The 19,597-nt window shown below is 46.6% G+C and overlaps 1 protein-coding gene across 4 annotated transcripts in view; it reads right to left on the bottom strand.

Moving 5' to 3' along the window:
* Window positions 1–19,336, bottom strand: part of METTL27 (methyltransferase like 27) — a 129,080-nt gene extending 109,744 nt beyond the window's left edge. For 2 of the 4 annotated variants that reach the window (XM_077294552.1, XM_077294548.1), the window contains exon 1: window positions 19,208–19,336. The gene's annotated coding sequence lies outside the window, so the exon portion shown is untranslated. Of the gene's footprint in view, window positions 1–4,956; window positions 5,012–11,524; window positions 11,601–19,207 lie in introns of those variants that run through there. The other 2 variants (XM_077294549.1, XM_077294551.1) reach the window with 2 other exon arrangements.
* Window positions 19,337–19,597: the final 261 nt, after the last annotated feature.

The raw sequence follows: 19,597 nt of genomic DNA, 5'->3' as shown, positions 1-19,597 counted from the left end.
CTTAAGCTCATCCAGAGTGTTGGGTCTTGCGTCTCTCAACTTTCTCTTCACAATATCCCACAGATTCTCTATGGGGTTCAGGTCAGGAGAGTTGGCAGGCCAATTGAGCACAGTAATACCATGGTCAGTAAACCATTTACCAGTGGTTTTGGCACTGTGAGCAGGTGCCAGGTCGTGCTGAAAAATGAAATCTTCATCTCCATAAAGCATTTCAGCCGAGGGAAGCATGAAGTGCTCCAAAATATCTTGATAGCTAGCTGCATTGACCCTGCCCTTGATGAAACACAGTGGACCAACACCAGCAGCTGACATGGCACCCCACACCATCACTGACTGTGGGTACTTGACACTGGACTTCAGGCATTTTGGCATTTCCTTCTCCCCAGTCTTCCTCCAGACTCTGGCACCTTGATTTCCGAATGACATGCAAAATTTGCTTTCATCAGAAAAAAGTACTTGGGACCACTTAGCAACAGTCCAGTGCTGCTTCTCTGTAGCCCAGGTCAGGCGCTTCTGCCGCTGTTTATGGTTCAAAAGTGGCTTTACCTGGGGAATGCGGCACCTGTAGCCCATTTCCTGCACACACCTGTGCACGGTGGCTCTGGATGTTTCCACACCAGACTCAGTCCACTGCTTCCTCAGGTTCCCCAAGGTCTGGAATCGGTCCTTCTCCACAATCTTCCTCAGGGTCCGGTCACCTCTTCTCGTTGTACAGCGTTTTCTGCCACATTGTTTCCTTCCAACAGACTTACCATTGAGGTGCCTTGATACAGCACTCTGGGAACAGCCTATTTGTTGAGAAATTTCTTTCTGGGTCTTACCCTCTTGCTTGAGGGTGTCAATGATGGCCTTCTTGACATCTGTCAGGTCGCTAGTCTTACCCATGATGGGGGTTTTGAGTAATGAACCAGGCAGGGAGTTTTTAAAAGCCTCAGGTATCTTTTGCATGTGTTTAGAGTTAATTAGTTGATTCAGAAGATTAGGGTAATAGGTCATTTAGAGAACCTTTTCTTGATATGCTAATTTATTGAGACAGGTTTTTTGGGTTATCAGGAGTTGTATGCCAAAATCATCAGTATTAAAACAATAAAAGACCTGACAAATTTCAGTTGGTGGATAATGAATCTATAATATATGAAAGTTTAATTGTAATCATTACATTATGGTAAATAATGAAATTTAACACTATATGCTAATTTTTTGAGAAGGACCTGTACATGTATGTGGGGCTTCTGCTGAGCTGTATATATCTATAATATAACGCTGGGAGCCTGTCCGACACCTTTATAGACTGCTCGAGCACCGGCGCAGTCTGGACCTCACAGAGTGACGCTCCCAGGAGATCGCGGTATGCGTAAGCACTGAACGCACACCGCGATCTCCAACGGAGAAGCAGGGACGTGCCAGGAGGGCGAGTATGCTATATTCACCTGTCCCGTTCCAGTGATGCGCGCTGCTCCATCTTCCACATCCTCTGCCTGTGACGTTCAGAGGGCACGATGGCGCGCTTAATGTGTGCCGCCCTCTGACTGAACAGTCACAGGCAGAGGACCCGGAAGACGGAGCGGCACGCAGCACTGGATCAGGGCCAGTTGACTATAGCAAGTGCTGGGGGCCTGAGCTAGCGGCGACTCCGGCACCTGACCCCCACAGCGCACCGGTGTCCCTGCCTGCTCAGGCCCCCCCAGCACTCGGCGCCCAGCGACGATAGGTGAGTATGTTATTTTTTTTTTTTATTGCATCAGCATACAGGGCATATAATACTATGGAGCATCTTATGGGGGCCATCAACCTTTATGGATCAGCATACAGGGCATATAGTACTATGGAGCATCTTATGGGGGCCTTCAACCTTTATGGATCAGCATACAGGGCATATAATACTATGGAGCATCTTATGGGGGCCATCAACCATAATGGAGCAGCATATGAGGCATATACTATGGAGCATCTTATGGGGGCCATCAACCTTTATGGAGCAGCGTATGGGGCATATGGATGGGAAATTACAGAACGGTGGTACAGGATGGGAGCAGCACATTACAGAACGGTGGCGCAGGATGGGAGCAGCACATGACAGAATAGGGCAGCACATGACAGAACGGGGGTGCAGGATGGCAGCAGCACATGACAGAAGGGGGGTGCAGGATGGCAGCAGCACATGACAAGATGGGGGTGCAGGATGGGAGCAGCAAATGACAGAACTGGGGCGTAGGATGGGAGCAGTACATGACAGAATGGGGGCTCAAGATGGAAGCAGCGCATGACAGCATGGGTGCTCAGGATGGGAGCAGCACATGACAGAACGGGTGCGCAGGATGGGAGCAGCACATGACTGGATGGGGGCACAAGATACGAGCAGCATAAGGGCGCAGGATGGGAGCAGTACAGGACAGAATGGGGGCTCAAGATGGAAGCAGCGCATGACAGCATGGGGGCACAGGATGGGAGCAGCACATGACAGAACGGGGGGGTAGGATGGGAGCAGCACATAACCAAAATAGAGGCGCAGGATGGGAGCAGCACATGACAGCATGGGGGTGCAGGATGGGAGCACCACATGACAGCATGGGGGCGCAGGATGGGAGCACATGACAGGATGAGGGCTCAGGAAGAGAGTAGCACATGACAGGATGGGGGCGCATGATGGTAGCAGCACATGACAGGATTGGGGCGGAGTATGGGAGCACCACATGACAGGATTGGGGTACAGGATGGGACCACCACATGACAGGATTGGGGTACAGGATGGGAGCACGTGACAGGATGAGTGCTCAGGAAGACAGTAGCACATCACAAGATGGAGGCACACAAAACAGGATGGGGGCTGCACATGACAGGATGGGGGCGCAAGATGGCAGCAACACATGACAAGATTAGGGCGCAGGATGGAAGCAACACATACCAGGATGGAGACCATATACCAATATAAATGCTCGCCACCCGGGCGTAGAACGGGTTCAATAGTATATATATCTACTGGGCTGTATATATTAGAAGCTGCTCTTGGGCTGTATATATATGAGGGGCTGCTGCCAGGCGTAAATATCTGAGGCTGTTGCTGTGCTGGCTGTATATAGAATAGAGGCTGAGGGGCTGTATAAAGTGTATACACAGCAATATACTGTAAACAGGTTCACACTATATACATACATAATACACAGACACACTAATGCAGGATATAGTGTGGACCTGTATATACAGTATGGTACTGTGTAGGACAGGAGCTGCAAGAAAGATACACAGACAGACACACACAGACAGATCATACTCACCCACCGCGACACTGTGAAGATTGAACCACTTCACCTCTGGATCTTTAGTGACTGAAGATCCAGAGTGAAGTCCTACCGCGCTCCGCGGTGGAGAAGCCTCTTCTCGCACCGACATCGTGGCTCCACCTCCTTCCTCAAAAGGTAGCTGAACAAACTCTCATCTGATCTAATCCGAGGGAGCGATCATATAGCTGAATAGGTAGCACCTAGAAGCTTCTGTTGGGATCAGAGAAGGCTGCCGCATGCCATAAGCTAAGCATTAGGTACAGGGAGGGTACTAAGGAAGTCTGGCTAGCCAGGTCAGTGGATGCTGACGCAGGTCAGGTGCCAGGACTCTGCCACTCTGCGCCAGCCACTGAGATGTAGGACCATAGCCAGGTCCCTACACTTTCAATAGTTTCTCTTTTGTTAAATATTCCTCATCATTAGAAACTTTTCACAGCAAAGAGACGTGTATTTTACATGTTTTGAGATATTTATCCCTATATTGGTGGGAGCCCGCCGCTTGGTGGGTGGCCCAGGGCCCGGATGGAGAAGAAACAGGAGAAAGGAGCTCTAATCAGACAAGAAGTCAGCGTCAAGTGCCTGGATGTAAATATTGCTTTATATCTGTTCTGTATGACTCGGAGTGATAAAGTTATTTTTAAAATCCCTTATTCTACATTCTTACAGTTGTGTGAAATGTCCGTGTGCATCCAGTTTTTTTTTTTTTTTTTTTAAATTAGATGGTACACAGGTCCAGCGCTCTATAGGTCCATTCACACAAACATGAAAATCACAGCTCTGAGAATGAGATCCTTGAGGGTCAGGAAATGTCCTGTTCTGATCTGATTTTGAGGATCAGAATAGGACATGCTCAATGCGTCTGTAAAACCGAACAGCACACCGACACAGGAATGTAGCTACATTATGCATAGCACATAGTATACTCATTTATTATGTATAACACCGTCCCTTATTACGTACCATCCTTTCTAGTTATATATGGTGCCGTCCATTATTATATACAGTAGCTACCTCTGCTGTTATAAACAGTGCTGTCTCTTACTTAGTTTATTCTTGCAATTTTTTTCTTTTATTACATAGTCTAGTTAGATGTAAAATGACTGCTGATGGAGCAGCCTGTGACCAGAAGACCAGTCCATTAGCTCCTCCATTAGAAAAGAAGCTTTCCCATGCTCCATCAGCCGTCATTGCATTATACATCTTACAAGACAGGACGGTATGTAATAAAGACAGGCGGCGCTGTAAATAATCCAATATGTAAGGGACGGCGCTGTACATAACAAGAAAGGGCACTGTGTAATAGGGGATGGTAATATACATAATAAAAGGAGAATATATATTTGTAGCCATAAAAGGAGGGGGGGTCATAGACATTTCTTGCACATGGGCCCCAAGCTGTCAGTGTTCACCCCTGATTAGAACTACAGTTACAACTTAGATTGGCAATAATGCACACAGTACAGAAGGGTTTTATACAAATTGTGGCCCTGTATTAAATGAACATGACAAGTAAATTCTCAAATGATTACATATTGCACAGGAAAATATATGGCGATTTACAAAAAACAATTTCAGAGTGTTAAATGAGCATAAATCAACTATATTGAAATCATGTGGTGCTTGTTTACCGGCCTCTTTACAATATGTTATTGGTAGAATAGTCTTAGAAACTCACCGGTTAACGGTGTTTTTCGGAGTCCATGACAGCACCACAGAGAGAGGGGATCCGCCCTTCAGGAACAGAAACCTACAGATACACAAGGACAGCACCTCTCCCACGCATCAGTTGGTTCACACAGCACAAGAGGACCACCAAGGTTAACAGCATATTTTATATACAACGATACTACTGCTAACTATTCACCACGAGTGGACTATATAAAAAAGGAAGGGGTGTACACCCAAAACTTAAGAAGACGGGAGGGTATGTACGGGTATTGTCATGGACTCCGAAAAACACCGTTAACCGTCCATGACAGCACCACAGAGAGAATTACAGAGTGTAAACTATTTAGGGAGGGACTACTGCTTGCAACACCCTTACACCAAAAGAGGTCCGAGGAAGCACCCAGGTTTAATCTATAATGGTTATAGAATGTGTTTGGAGAAGACCAAGTAGCAGCCTTACATATTTGGTTGATCGACACCTCTAACCTCTCCGCCCACGAGGCAGCCATAGCTCCAGTGGAATGCGCTAGTCCTTCAGGCGCCGGCTTGCCCTTTGAGATGTATGCCAGCGAAATTGCCTCCCTGATTCACCTAGCTAGTGTAGATTTTGATGCTCTATGACCTTTCCTACTACCCTGATAGGACACGAATAGGGCGTTATCTATCTTCCAAGGATCAGTCACTGCTAGATACATCTTCTTACAACTAGAGTGTGTAGTTTCCTTTCTTTATCATTAGTAGAATTAGGGAGGAAAGATGGAAGAACTATCTCCTGTGTTCTATGGAATCTGGACACTACTTTAGGAAGATATGCTGGATCAGGGGAAAGTATCACTCTATCATCCCTAAGTTACATGTAAGGGGGAAGCCTGGATAACGCCTGGATGTCGCCTACCCTACGAGCTGACGTTAGGGCTACTAGGAAGGCTACTTTAAGAGACAGGTTTTTATTAGAGGCTGAAGAAATTGGCTTGAATGGGTCTTCTGTCATGGCCTAGAGGACTAAGTTTAAAGTCCCACGGCATGACCCTATTCGTCACCATTGGCCTAGACCTTTTTGTCGCCTTGATGAATCTACTGATCCAGTAATTTTCAGAAATGTTGCAGCCAAAGAGGGCCCCTAAGACTGACACCTGTACTTTAAGAGTATTTGGGGATAACCCCATATCCAACCCCTTTTTCAAGAACTCCAAAATCTGGTCTATTGGTGTTGATTGACCAGCTACCACCCCTGAGTTTAGAAGAAATCTTTTCCAGATCCTGACAAATTTTTGTGGTGATTATTTTTCTGCTCTTCAGCAGAGTGTTAATCAGGCCCGGAGAGAAACCTCTATCTCTTAATAGCGACCGCTCAAAATCCACACCGTCAGACAAAGGCCAACCGCCCGAGGATGGTAGACTGGGCCCTGGGATAAGAGATCTGGGATGTCTGGCAAAACCCATGGGTCGGATATGGACATGGTCCTGAGGCATGAAAACCACATCCTTCTGGGCCAAAAGGGGGCAATTACTATAACTCTGGCCTTGTCCTTCCTGATTTTCCTCATCAGAGGAAGTAGAGACAGGGGAGGAAAGGTGTAAGCTAGCCTGAAGTTCCAGTCTGTGAGGAGGGCGTCTACTGACAGAGGATTTTCTCTGGGGTTCAGAGAGCAGAATTGTCTCACTTTCTTGTTTTCCTTTGTGGCGAAAAGATCCACCTCCGGTTGACCCCACCTTTCCACAATGAGGTTGAAGATGGAGTCGTTTAGGGACCATTCTCCCTGCCTCAAGGTGTTGCGGCTTAAGTAATCCGCCATAGTATTTTCTATCCCTCTTATATGAAGAGCCATCAACGAGAGAAAGTGTTGCTCTGCTAGCTGGAACAGACGATCTGCCACGTTCATCAGGGATTTGGAACGGGTTCCACCTTGATGATTGATATTTGCCACGGTGACCCGATTGGCGGAGAATATCCACACGTCTTGGCCCTGTAGATAGACAAGGAGTCTTAACTGCCTGCTCCACCACCGTTAACGCCTTCAGGTTAGAGGACATTTCCGTCTGAAGATGGTCCCAAAGTCCCTGGATTCTAATTTCACCCATGTGAGGCCCCCAACCAGAAGGGCTAGCGTCTGTGGTGATTATACGGGTTACGTTATATTCCCAGGGGACCCCTGTGGACAAGTTATTTCGGTCTAGCCACCATTCAAGGGATACAATATTGTTTTGGGACCAGGTCAGATGGCTCTCTAAGTGACCCCCCAAAATTCTGTGTTCCAATAATACCTCGCCCTGAAGTATCCTTGTATGATACTGGGCCCATCGGACCGCTGGAATGCAGGACGAGAGAGAGCCTAAAAGAGACATCACTTTTCTAAGGGATTGGTGAGGTTTTTGGAGGCGTTCTATTTTTTCGTGAGATCAACGGCATTCCTGATCCTGGGAATCCAAGGTCAGGAAGAGGGGAAGGGGGGGGGGGGGGGGGAAACAAACAAAAAAAAAACAAAGTGCTGCACTTTCATGGGCTGTAACCGGGACTTTTTGACATTTAGTAACCATCCGAGTCGCTCCGGGGCAGACATTACTTTTTGTAATTGCTCTAAGCAGTGATCCGCTATTTTACCCGAGATAAGGAGATCGTCGAGTTAGGGGGATTACCAGAATGTCAGACTCATGTAGGTGGGCCATGACCTCAGCCATGACCTTAGTAAATACCCGGGGGGGTGACAGATTTGCCAAAAGGGAGGGCCCTATACTGGAAATGTCTGACCACCCCATCTAACTGGACCACTACCCTCAGGAATCGTTGGTGGCCTGCATAAATGGGGATATGGTAATAGGCGTCCTTTAAATCCAACACCACCATAAAGCAGTTTTTAAACAGTAATTTTATTGCGGTATTAGCAGTCTCCATTTTAAACGGTTGTACGGTCAGAAAATTTTTAAGAGCCCTAAGGTTGATAATAGTTCTGAAGGAGTCGTCTGGTTTACGTTATTAGGAACAGAGGAGAGTAGAATCCTCTACCCCATTCTCCTTCCGGAACCTCTGATAGGACTTTCTTACTGAGCAGGTCGTGAATTTCGCCCACCGGGGCGTCTAGTCATTGGGGTGGCCTTTTGATCTCACGGGATGGTTCCTGATGGCCTTCTCCAGCAGTTCGTCTAGAACTGGACAGAACAGGTACTCTCCTTCGCACGGAATAGAGCAAAGACGGGATCTGGCCTGAATGTCGCCGGGCCAACACTTCAGCCATACGGCCCTGCGTGCCGCATTTGATAGCCCCGCAGCCCTAGCTGCCATCCTTGCAGAATCTGCGGACGCCTCAGCGAGAAAAGCAGCGGCATTCTGGATTGTCGGCAGGGATTTTAACATGGATTCCCTAGAGGCTCCATCTTCTAGTTTAGATTCTAGTTGGTCCAGCCAGACCATCATTGATCTGGCTGCGCATGTCGCAGCTACTGGTGGTCTTAGAGCACCAGCTGACATCTCCCAAGTCCCTTTAAGAAACAAATCTGCCTTCAAGTGGATCTTTTAAAGAAGCCATGTCATCAAAGGGAATAGAGGATTTTTTAGAAGCCTTAGCCACCGTTGCATCTAATTTTGGTGCCTTATCCCACATGCTCACCAAGGGGTCGTCAAAGGGATATCTCAGTTTAAAGGCAGGTGGCAGAGAGCCCTTTTTTTCTGGCTCTCTTTTGATTAGGTTCTGAACTTTGTCATTAAGTGGAAATTATTTACGCCTTCTCGGGTCTAGACAGCCAAACATTAGGTCTTGCGCCGAAAGTTCTGGTTTTTCGTCAGCCACCCCCATGGTGGATCTGACCGATTTAAATCAGCCTGTCCATCTGGTCTAGCAGAAAGAAAAATCGATTAGAATCCTCTTCTGAAGAGGATGCAGAGGAGACGGAGGCTTCTGAACTACATTCTTTCCCAGGAGCGGTAGACGAGTCTGAGTCTGAAACGCTAGGTTCCCTTTTCCTCTTGGAAGGCTCCCCTTGGGACAAGGATTTTAGGGAATCTTTTACTTCTCTCCTGGTGATTTCTCTAAGGTTTGAAGTAAAATCGGGAGACTCTTCCACCACCTATGGGAGCGGAAAGAACTGTATGTAACTTAACTAGTACTGCCGCTATAAATAAATAAATATATATATACACTCACCGGCCACTTTATTAGGTACACCTGTCCAACTTCTTGTTAACACTTAATTTCTAATCAGCCAATCACATGGCGGCAACTCAGTGCATTTAGGCATGTAGACATGGTCAAGACAATCTCCTGCAGTTCAAACCGAGCATCAGTATGGGGAAGAAAGGTGATTTGAGTGCCTTTGAACGTGGCATGGTTGTTGGTGCCAGAAGGGCTGGTCTGAGTATTTCAGAAACTGCTGATCTACTGGGATTTTCACGCACAACCATCTCTAGGGTTTACAGAGAATGGTCCGAAAAAGAAAAAAAATCCAGTGAGCGGCAGTTCTGTGGGCGGAAATGCCTTGTTGATGCCAGAGGTCAGAGGAGAATGGGCAGACTGGTTCGAGCTGATAGAAAGGCAACAGTGACTCAAATCGCCACCTGTTACAACCAAGGTAGGCCTAAGAGCATCTCTGAACGCACAGTGCGTCGAACTTTGAGGCAGATGGGCTACAGCAGCAGAAGACCACACCGGGTACCACTCCTTTCAGCTAAGAACAGGAAACTGAGGCTACAATTTGTACAAGCTCATCGAAATTGGACAGTAGAAGATTGGAAAAACGTTGCTTGGTCTGATGAGTCTCGATTTCTGCTGCGACATTCGGATGGTAGGGTCAGAATTTGGCGTAAACAACATGAAAGCATGGATCCATCCTGCCTTGTATGGAGCATCTTTGGGATGTGCAGCCGACAAATCTGCGGCAACTGTGTGATGCCATCATGTCAATATGGACCAAAATCTCTGAGGAATGCTTCCAGCACCTTGTTGAATCTATGCCACGAAGAATTGAGGCAGTTCTGAAGGCAAAAGGGGGTCCAACCCGTTACTAGCATGGTGTACCTAATAAAGTGGCCGGTGAGTGTGTGTATATATATATATATATATATATATATATATATATATATATATATATATATATATATATATATATATATATATATATATATATATATATATATATTCTCCCTACCATCTGTCGCACACACGACTGACAGTCTTTTAGGGTACGCGTCTGGCAGAGGGCGACCACATAGTGCACACTCCTTATTCTATACTTTACCAGCGCATTTTTTCCCCTGAGGAAAAATCATAGGAAAAGACTGCATCAGGGTACGTTCACAAAGGTCTCTTACCCAGGCAGCAGCGGTAGGTACCGGATTACTGGGGGAGCGAACCGTATCCTTCAGTCTAGACGAGGTCCTGCGACTGGGCTGATCACTGCATCCGCAGGTCTTCGGCTGGGGGTTTGCATGGGACCTCTCCGAGGCTCTGTCCTGCTCCAGCACACCGACGGGAGCTTCTGGCTCATCCATTGCTGCAGATGGGCTCACAAGCAGCCCTGCAGCCGGGCTCACAAGCAGCCCTGCAGCCGGGCTCACAAGCAGCCCTGCAGCCTTCTGTGCAGTTTAAATAGACCTCCCCCCGGGTCCGGAGTGTTAGCAGGGGCGTGGCCAGGGGTTCCACCCCCTCCCCATGCAGGTCACCGCCAGTCCCCCCATAGCTCCCAACCGCCCCCCCACGCCACCGCTGCACGTGGCCGCAGCATAGCGGCGTCTTGACTTCCGGTCCCGCCCCCTGCCGCGTCACTTCCGGTGGCGAAAAGAGCGCACAGGGACAAGCAGGGAGGCTGTGGCACCGTGCCGCCGGTCGACCCCACCGCACATCACTATGCCAGGCGCCCCAGGCAGGATGACCGACGGGAGGCAGGAGCTCCAGAGGCACAGGGAAAACTGGACAGACCCCCGGGGGGGGGGGGGGGAAAATACCTCCATCGCTGGCACCCAGAGACGGACATCCTCCGGACTCCGCTCCACCTGCTCCACTCACTGTCGTGGAGCCCTACCTGGACCCACCATGGCGCTTCCAGGGACCCGCACTGACCGAGGTAGGAGACCCCCTCGCTACCTGAGTCGGACAGCAGGCCTGGGTATTCTAGATGAAGTACAGATGTCTGTACGGCATCCTGTCCTCCAGGAACAGGAAACCAACTGATGCGTGGGAGAGGTGCCGCCCTTATGCATCTGTAGGTTTCCTGTTCCTGAAGGGTGGATCTCCTCTCCCTGTGGTGCGGTCATGGACGACCGATAAATATCCTGTTTACACTGCACAATGTACTGCAGAGAATGTTTTTTGCTCCAGTCGTTCTACTGATACATTGGGTGATTGCTGACATCTTAACACATACAAATGCTTGTCTGCACTGGCGGTACTTATAAAAGTGGATGCTATACATACACACTTACAAATGGCACTTCACCCCACATCCCCACTAACTCCGGCACTAGTGCTAACATACATACATACATACTCACAAATACAGAACCAATATATGTTCATACATATACATTAACCTTTATGATGGGGCTAGTTTACATTTTTACGTTTTTGTTTCAACCCCCTTCTTACTATTCTTGTTTTTCTGTCCACAGTGACAAGTTGCACGTTTGAATAACACCATTCACTTTACCACAGAGTGTACTGGAAAGCAGGAAAAAAAAAAAATTTCAAGGAGGGAGAAATTGTGAAAAAGAAAAAAAAAATAAACAAAACAGAATTCTAACATTGTTTTTTGGGAATTGTTTTTACAGTGTACATTTTGTGGTAAACATGTGGAACGCCGGCCAGGGCCGTGGGGTACTCTTTACTGGGTACGGAACTTAAAGGGATGTGTCACGGCAGCGGTGACCTGGTCCGTGGCCCTGGGCGCCCATGTTAAGGGAAAAGTCTTTAAATGAGTTAGGAATAAAGTTTGTGTTCGTGACGCCACCTGTGGTTCTTGGTCAGAGGTGACAGACGCTGCTAAAAGGGGGTCCACTAAGGTGATGTTATGGCAGCTATGGCTTTCCACATGTGAAGCTGGGCCCCCAGAGTGTAGATAGAGATGGTGAATGATGTAGCAAGAAACGGAGGACACAGGTTTGCAGTCTCTTTACCTGGTTTACTAAAGGATTCAGGCAGCCACAGTCCAGGGTACCAGATCACAGGTGCATGTATGGTCCAGCCAGCTTGGAAGCGAGCTGGGAGTCCCCCTTACCAGGTGGGGTTAGAAGCCTTCCTTCTAGCGCTGTGGTGTAGTCCTTTGCTGCCTTAAGCCTCTCACAAGGTCCTCACGTGTTCTCTCTGTCCTCCAGGTTGCCAGGACACTCAGGTAGCTCAAGCCTTTTTATAGGGTCTCTTTCACGACCCAGGCTCTATGAGCTACTGTGTCCTCAAGTGTAAGCACAGACAGGTGACTTGTAATCCAGCTGTCCTGCCGGTTTCTGCTGTGAGATGTGGAGTCCCTCACAACCCCGGTCTTCCGGCTACCGGTGTCTGCACTCAGTAGGGAGGTAGTCACAGCTAACTCCCCAGTTCTTCACTCTCCTGCACGCTCACTACAATCTGTTCTTCCTTCTCTTCTGTCTCTTACCGGGAGCTGCAGCACTTCTCGTGGCTGCATGGCCCCTTCAGTCTTCCTGACTTTCACCTCTGTCAGTCTAAGGGCTCATTTCCACTTGCGAGAAACACGTCCGTGTCTCGCATGTAGAAACCAAGCTGTGGCACCGGCACTCCAGAGCGGAGCGTGCAGCCGCATAGGAAAACATGGAGCTGCACGCTCCGCTCCAAAGTGCCGGCGCCACAGCTTGGTTTCCGCATGCGAGACACGGACGTGTTTCTCGCAAGTGGAAATGAGCCCTAACTGAACTCACTTTCCCTCCATATCAATGAAAAAAAAGAAATATATATATATATATATATATATATACACACTGTGTTCCAAATTATTATGCAAATTGGATTTCAGTGTCGTAAAGATTTAATTGTTTTGTTTTTCAAATAAACTCGTGGATGGTATTGTGTCTCAGGGCTCAATGGATCACTGAAATCAATCTGAAACACATGTGATAATTAGTTTTCCAGGTGATTCTAATTAGAGGAAAACTACTTAAAAATGATGTTCCACATTATTAAGCAGGTCACAGGTTTCAAGCAATATCGGAAATAAAAAGGATCTCTCTCTTCCTGAAAAGCATCAAATAGTGCAATGCCTTGGTCAAGGGATGAAAACAATAGATATTTCCCGAAAACTTAAGCGTGATCATCATACTGTGAAGAGATTTCTGGCTGAATCTGAGCACAGACGTGTTCGTGCTGATAAAGGCAGAATGAGGAAGGTTTTTGCCAGTCAAGTTAATCGGATTAAGAGAGCAGCTGTTAAAAAGCTATTACAAACCAGCAAACAGATATTTGAAGCTGCTGGTGCCTCTGGAGTCCCTAGAACTTCAAGGTGTAGGATCCTTCAAAGGCTTGCTGTGGTGCATAAACCTATTATTCGGCCACCGCTAAACAGTTTTCACAAGCAGAAACGGTTGTAGTGGGCCCAGACATACATGAAGACTAATTTTCCAACAGTCTTGTTTACTGATGAGTGTCGATCAACTGTGGATGGTCCAGATGGATGGAGTAGTGGATGGCCACCATGTCCCAACAATGCTGCGACGTCAGCAAGGAGTGGAGGAGTCATGTTTTGGGCCGGAATCATGGGGAAACAGCTGGTAGGGCCCTTTAAGGTTCCTAAAGGTGTGAAATTGACCTCTGCAAAGTACATAAAGTTTCTGACTGACAACTTTCTTCCATGGTATAAAAAGGAGAAATGTGCCTTCAGGAGCAAAATCTTCTTCATGCATGACAATGCACCATCTCATGCTGCAAAGAAAACCTCTGAGTCATTGGCTGCTATGGGCATAAAAGGAGATAAACTCATGGTGTGGCCATCATCTTCCCCTGACCTCAACCCTATAGACAACCTTTAGAGGATCATCAAGCAAAAGATCTATGAGGGTGGGAGGCAGTTCACATCAAAACAGCAGCTCTGGGAGGCTATTCTGACTTCATGCAAAGGAATACAAGCAGACACTCTCCAAAAATTCACAAGTTTAATGGATCCAAGAATTGTGAAGGTGATATCAAAGAAGGGTTCCTATGTTAACATGTAACTTGGCCTGTTAGGATGTTTTGGCGTTAAATAGCTTTTTTGTTCAGTGAATGTGACCTCCTAATGCTGCAAATTCCACAATTGAGCATTTTCAGTTCTTTAAAACATATCAAATGTTTAGAAATTCTACTGTGCATAATAATTTGGAACAGTGCATTTTGAGTTTTTATTCATTTTGGAGATTATACTGTTATCATTGGGAGGTTTCTCAATAAAATTCAATGTATAATCTAACGGGTGATGACTTTTATTAGACTGACTGTCATTTGCCCCGACCTTTTAGGAAAATCTGAGAAAAATGTAATTTGCATAATAATTTGGAACATAGTGTATATATACCACCCACAAACTGGATCAGATCTCGCCCTTCTGGCCTGGAGTATGAACATGTTGTATGCTTGTGGTTACCTGATAAAAGAGGTCCTTTCTCGCTTCCAAGCGTGACATCACTCTCCCCGTGAGGAAAGCAATGCCACAGTAACAACCAGGAACCTGGGGTGTTACACAACCTCACAGTTGGATTCTGCTCTTCAGTATGGTTACAGTGATACCAAAGATGGCCAGATTTTAATTATTTTAGTGGTGAAAAAAACAAACAAACAGAAGTTTGCAAAAAAACCATTTTTTGGGTTGTTTCACCATTTTCAGAGTATCGTAAAGTTTCACTTTTTGGTTGATGGAGCTGTAAACAATTTTACCGTTCTTGATTTTTTTTTTTTCCTTCTTCATTTACGGGTTAATTTTTATATTTCGATAGATCTGACTTTTCTGAAAACGGCAATACCAGGTGTATTTTTTAATTTATTCTTTTACTATCTTCATTTTTAATGTGGGTATAATAAGAAGCAGAGAAATTCCCGAAGAGCCCTAGCAGGATGTGCCGTTAATGAGGAGAGACCTCCATCTGCTGGCCAGTCCAAATCAAGGGAAACCATCCAGGGATGTTGCGGAGGCGACAGTAATAGGCCTCAGCGGAAAGTTTGTAGGGCCGGAGAAGCTGGTGCCGCTCTCTAATGGGACAGGAAATGAACCAGAAGTCAACTTTTAACCACCAGTGGCTGAGTCTCCAAGTACCCCAAAAGAGTCTCTACAGGAAGGGCTCTGCAGACTGAGGGGGCCAGTGCAATGAATCCCCCTAACCGGTATGCTCAGGATGAATTTGTCTGGTCCTAGATAAAGCAGAAAACCAAGGAGTGTGCTCAACACTTGGCTGAACTTGGGCCTACCTGTCAGGAAACTTCAAACTCGAACTGGAAAGGATTCCACTGAGGACTGGCAAGCAAAACCACATCTAATGATTACTCACATGCATAATAACTGCAAAAACGCAGCTTACTATGCATGTCTACTAATTTACATAATGTCTTAGCCGACACACCGCCGGAAGTCCGTGTCCACGGCAGTTCTCAAGATAACTTAGCTTATTACGAGAACTGCCATGCACGAGACCGGGGATACCTCAGGTCACCCTAGGCTAGCTCTCACGGTCAGCTGAGTGTAGGTGATTGCCGGAAAGTTGTCAGGCATCCAGATGTAGCAGAGCTGGAATAGTCGTGGGACACTCGTTATTAAATGGACTGCATCGGGACATGGCATCGTTTGGATTGGCAGAATAAATATGGGAAAAATGTGTATTGTGTTTTATTTCATTAAAATACTTTATTCTGCACGTGTGTGTGTTTTATTAACGCTTTACCAACTATATGATTAATAATGGTAGGTGTCTTATTGACTCCTCTCCATTACTAAGCCGGCTTAATATCAGTAGGAAAGTGACATTAACCCCTTATTACCCCATGTGCCACCGCTACAGGGCAGTGAGAAGGGAGAGGCTAAGTGCCGGAATTCGCACATGTTAGAGGTGTGCCAATTCTGGGGCGGCTGGGGTTTGGTATTTTTAGCCATGGTCCCTCTCTATGCTATGAATATCAGTCCGCAGCTGTCTGCATAGCCTTTTCTGGCTATTAATGATAGGGGGACCCCACTTCATTTTTTTTTTTGGGCCCCCCTATTTTAATAGCCAGTAAAGGCTAAGTATACAGCTGCGGGCTGAGATTCATAGCCTGGGAAGCTCCATGAGTATTAACCCCTTCCCAGGCTATAAACACTGGCCCCCAGTCACTGGCTTTCCCTCTCTGGTACAGAAAATTGCGTGGGAGCCACACCATTTCTTTATTTTTTTTATTTTATTTTTTTTTAATTAAACAGATATTGCATTTAAGGCCGGGGTCACACTTGCGAGAAACTCACACGAGTCTCGCACTGCCGCCGGCACTCAGACCGGACCGTTTAGCTGCCTAGAAATACATGCAGTCGCACGCTCCGCTCCCGAGTTCTGGAGGCAGTGCCTGGTATTAAGATGCGAGACTCGTCTGAGTTTCTCGCATGTGTGATCCCGGCCTAAGGGTACCGTTACACAAAACGATTTACCAACGATCACGACCAGCGATACGACCTGGCCGTGATCGTTGGTATGTCGTTGTGTGGTCGCTGGGGAGCTGTCACACAGACAGCTCTCCAGCGACCAACGATGCCGAAGTCCCCGGGTAACCAGGGTAAACATCGGGTTACTAAGCGCAGGGCCGCGCTTAGTAACCCGATGTTTACCCTGGTTACTATCGTAAATGTAAAAAAAAAAAAAACGTACATACTCACATTCCGGTGTCCGTCAGGTCCCCTGCCGTCCGCTTCCTGCACTGACTGAGTGCCGGCCGTAAAGTGAAAGCAGAGCACAGCGGTGACGTCACCGCTGTGCTCTGATTTTACTTTCCGGCCTGCAGTCAGTCAGTGCGGGAAGCAGACGGCTAGGGACCTGACGGACACCAGAATGTGAGTATGTACGGTTTGTTTTTTTTACATTTACGATGGTAACCAGGGTAAACATCGGGTTACTAAGCGCGGCCCTGCGCTTAGTAACCCGATGTTTACCCTGGTTACAAGCGAACACATCGCTGGATCGGTGTCACACACACCGATCCAGCGATGACAGCAGGAGATCCAGCGACGAAATAAAGTTCCAAACGATCTGCTACAATGTACGATTCTCAGCAGGGTCCCTGATCGCTGCTGCGTGTCAGACACAGCAATATCGTATGGATATCGCTGGAACGTCACGGATCGTGCCGTTGTAGCGACAAAAGTGCCACTGTGAGACGGTATTCTTACTCTTTATGTACCATTTTATTATGTTTAGTGTCGATGAGCGAATATACTCGTTACTAGAGATTTCCCAAGCACGCTCGGGTATCCTCCGAGTATTTTTTAGTGCTCGGAGATTTAGTTTTCCTCGCCTCAGCTGAATGATTTACATCTGTTAGCCAGCTTAATTACATGTGGGGATTCCCTAGCAACCAGGCAACCCCCACATGTACTTATGCTGGCTAACAGATGTAAATCATTCAGCTGCGGCGATGAAAACGAAATCTCCGAGCACTAAAAAATACTCGGAGGACCCTGAGCATGCTCGAGAAATCTAGAGTAACGAGTATATTCGCTCATCACTAGTGCCGAGTATTGATGCGAGTTTCTTGCATCACACGCGCAAGTGTGACCCCGGCCTAAAATGGAATTCAGGCATAGGCGTCGATGGGACCATAGAGTATAAAATGATGCCGACAGAGTGAACATGCGCTTTGTCGTGCATCATTTTCAGGAGTGCGTGCCTACTGGAGGTTGATAATCAAACGTAGTAGACTGCGTCTGGGTGTCCCTCTCTAGTAGGTGCACACTTCCAAAAACGATACACAGCAGAGAACATTTTCTCTTTGTCGGCACCATTATAGTCTATGGTCAAGTCGGCACCTATTCCTGAATCCGGTTTTGCAGAGGATTTTGTTGTAGCTCCGATGGGAACACTGAGAACATAGTATAAAAGTGTCACAAAGCACCCTTAGAATTGTTGCTTCAAGGGGAAAATGTGTTGCATACATCTATGCCTTGAGGTTGGTCATACATGCTCTTGAGCCTAGGGCTGGGGCACATATATCATTGGTGCAACTTGTGTGGCCGCACAGGGGCCCAAGAGGTATGGGGCCCACTTCTACCTCCAAAGCAGCTGGAATTATACATTATGATGAGCTATAGAACTGCATACATTTCTTACGCAGGGGACCACATGTTTCTGCCAGTGGCTTAGGGTATATTACTATATTGAAGGCAATGTCCAAACCCTGAATTTTTGTTATGCCATGTGATCTTGCAGTAAAACAGTTGTCAAGCTGGATCAACTAAAATCTTAGCTCCGGCGCCACATTACAAAACGTTTCCACATTTTGCATCATAATTACGGCACATTTCATCTATGCCAAGCACAGCCCTGTGCACACCATTAAACCTCGGCGTCCTAATACCACGTCTAAAAAAACATGGAGACTTCTCCTTTATTGTGTGACAAGTGAAACATGAAAAGTGAGTGGATTTGGCAGAGACGCGTGGTTGCTTTATTATCCAATAGACAAAACATGAGGTTTTTTCTGCATGTTTGGCCGCAGCACATTTTTCAAGGCTGTTATGTACAATATCGATTTATATAATAAAAAGCAGACAAGAAATATGCGCCTTGGCGTAAACTGAAACGACCAAGCCAGAAAAGACACATAGATTGTGCCTGTTTTCATATATCATAAAACAATGGAGCAAGTGAAAAATAGACACAAACTATTTAGGCTAGAGAACCCTTTTGGAGAATATACAACCCTGGCTAGGAACGTACAGCTTTGCCAAGGTTTCTGCAATATTTTCTGGCATTTGAAAAAAAAAATTAAATTAAAATTACGTCCCATTTTTTAGCCAAGAAGGTCTGTTTACCGGGATCATTCTGTAAAAAGGCTAATCCAATTTTCATTACGTATATTAAAAAACATGGGTCGAGACGTTGGAAAAGAACTTGTACAACTTTCATAAGACACGACCTAATTTATATGTATGCCTCGTGTGTTATTGGATTTATGGACGGACAACTGCTGATCTTTCATAAATAGACACATATGAAAACCAGAGGTTAATGGAATTTATGTGTCCTGTCATGGACGGAGAGCTGAAGCTCCTGACTGTAAGCCATCACCCCGGGAAACAATAAGCAGCTGACACAATGGACGACAGTGTTAGTACAATACCTTAGCAGCACGGAGTCCGGCTTGTAGCTCCCAGAATGCACTGGGACCGAGGAAGTCCTGCCCTGCACAGCTGACTGCTCCCACTGACTTATAGAGTGGGTCTGTCAGAGGCTGCCTCACACGTCCGTGTGCTGTGTGCCCAGTTTTTTATTGAGCGGCACACAGACCCATAGTCTTTTATGGATCTATTCACACATCTGTGAAAATGACGGATCTGAGTGAGATTTACAGCAGGTCCTAGAGCGTTTTTGCTGCGTTTTTTTAATGCCAATTTTCAGCTGCTTTTTACAGTACCAGCAAAGCCTATGAGATTTCAGAAATCTCATGCACACACATTGTTTTTTTGTATGATCAGTATTTTGTGCTTTGCTGCGTTTTTTGGACATAGAG

Source organism: Ranitomeya variabilis, chromosome 3 (assembly GCF_051348905.1).
Source record: "Ranitomeya variabilis isolate aRanVar5 chromosome 3, aRanVar5.hap1, whole genome shotgun sequence".
NCBI lineage: Eukaryota > Metazoa > Chordata > Amphibia > Anura > Dendrobatidae > Ranitomeya > Ranitomeya variabilis.
This window is presented reverse-complemented; position numbering and strand designations above follow the sequence as displayed.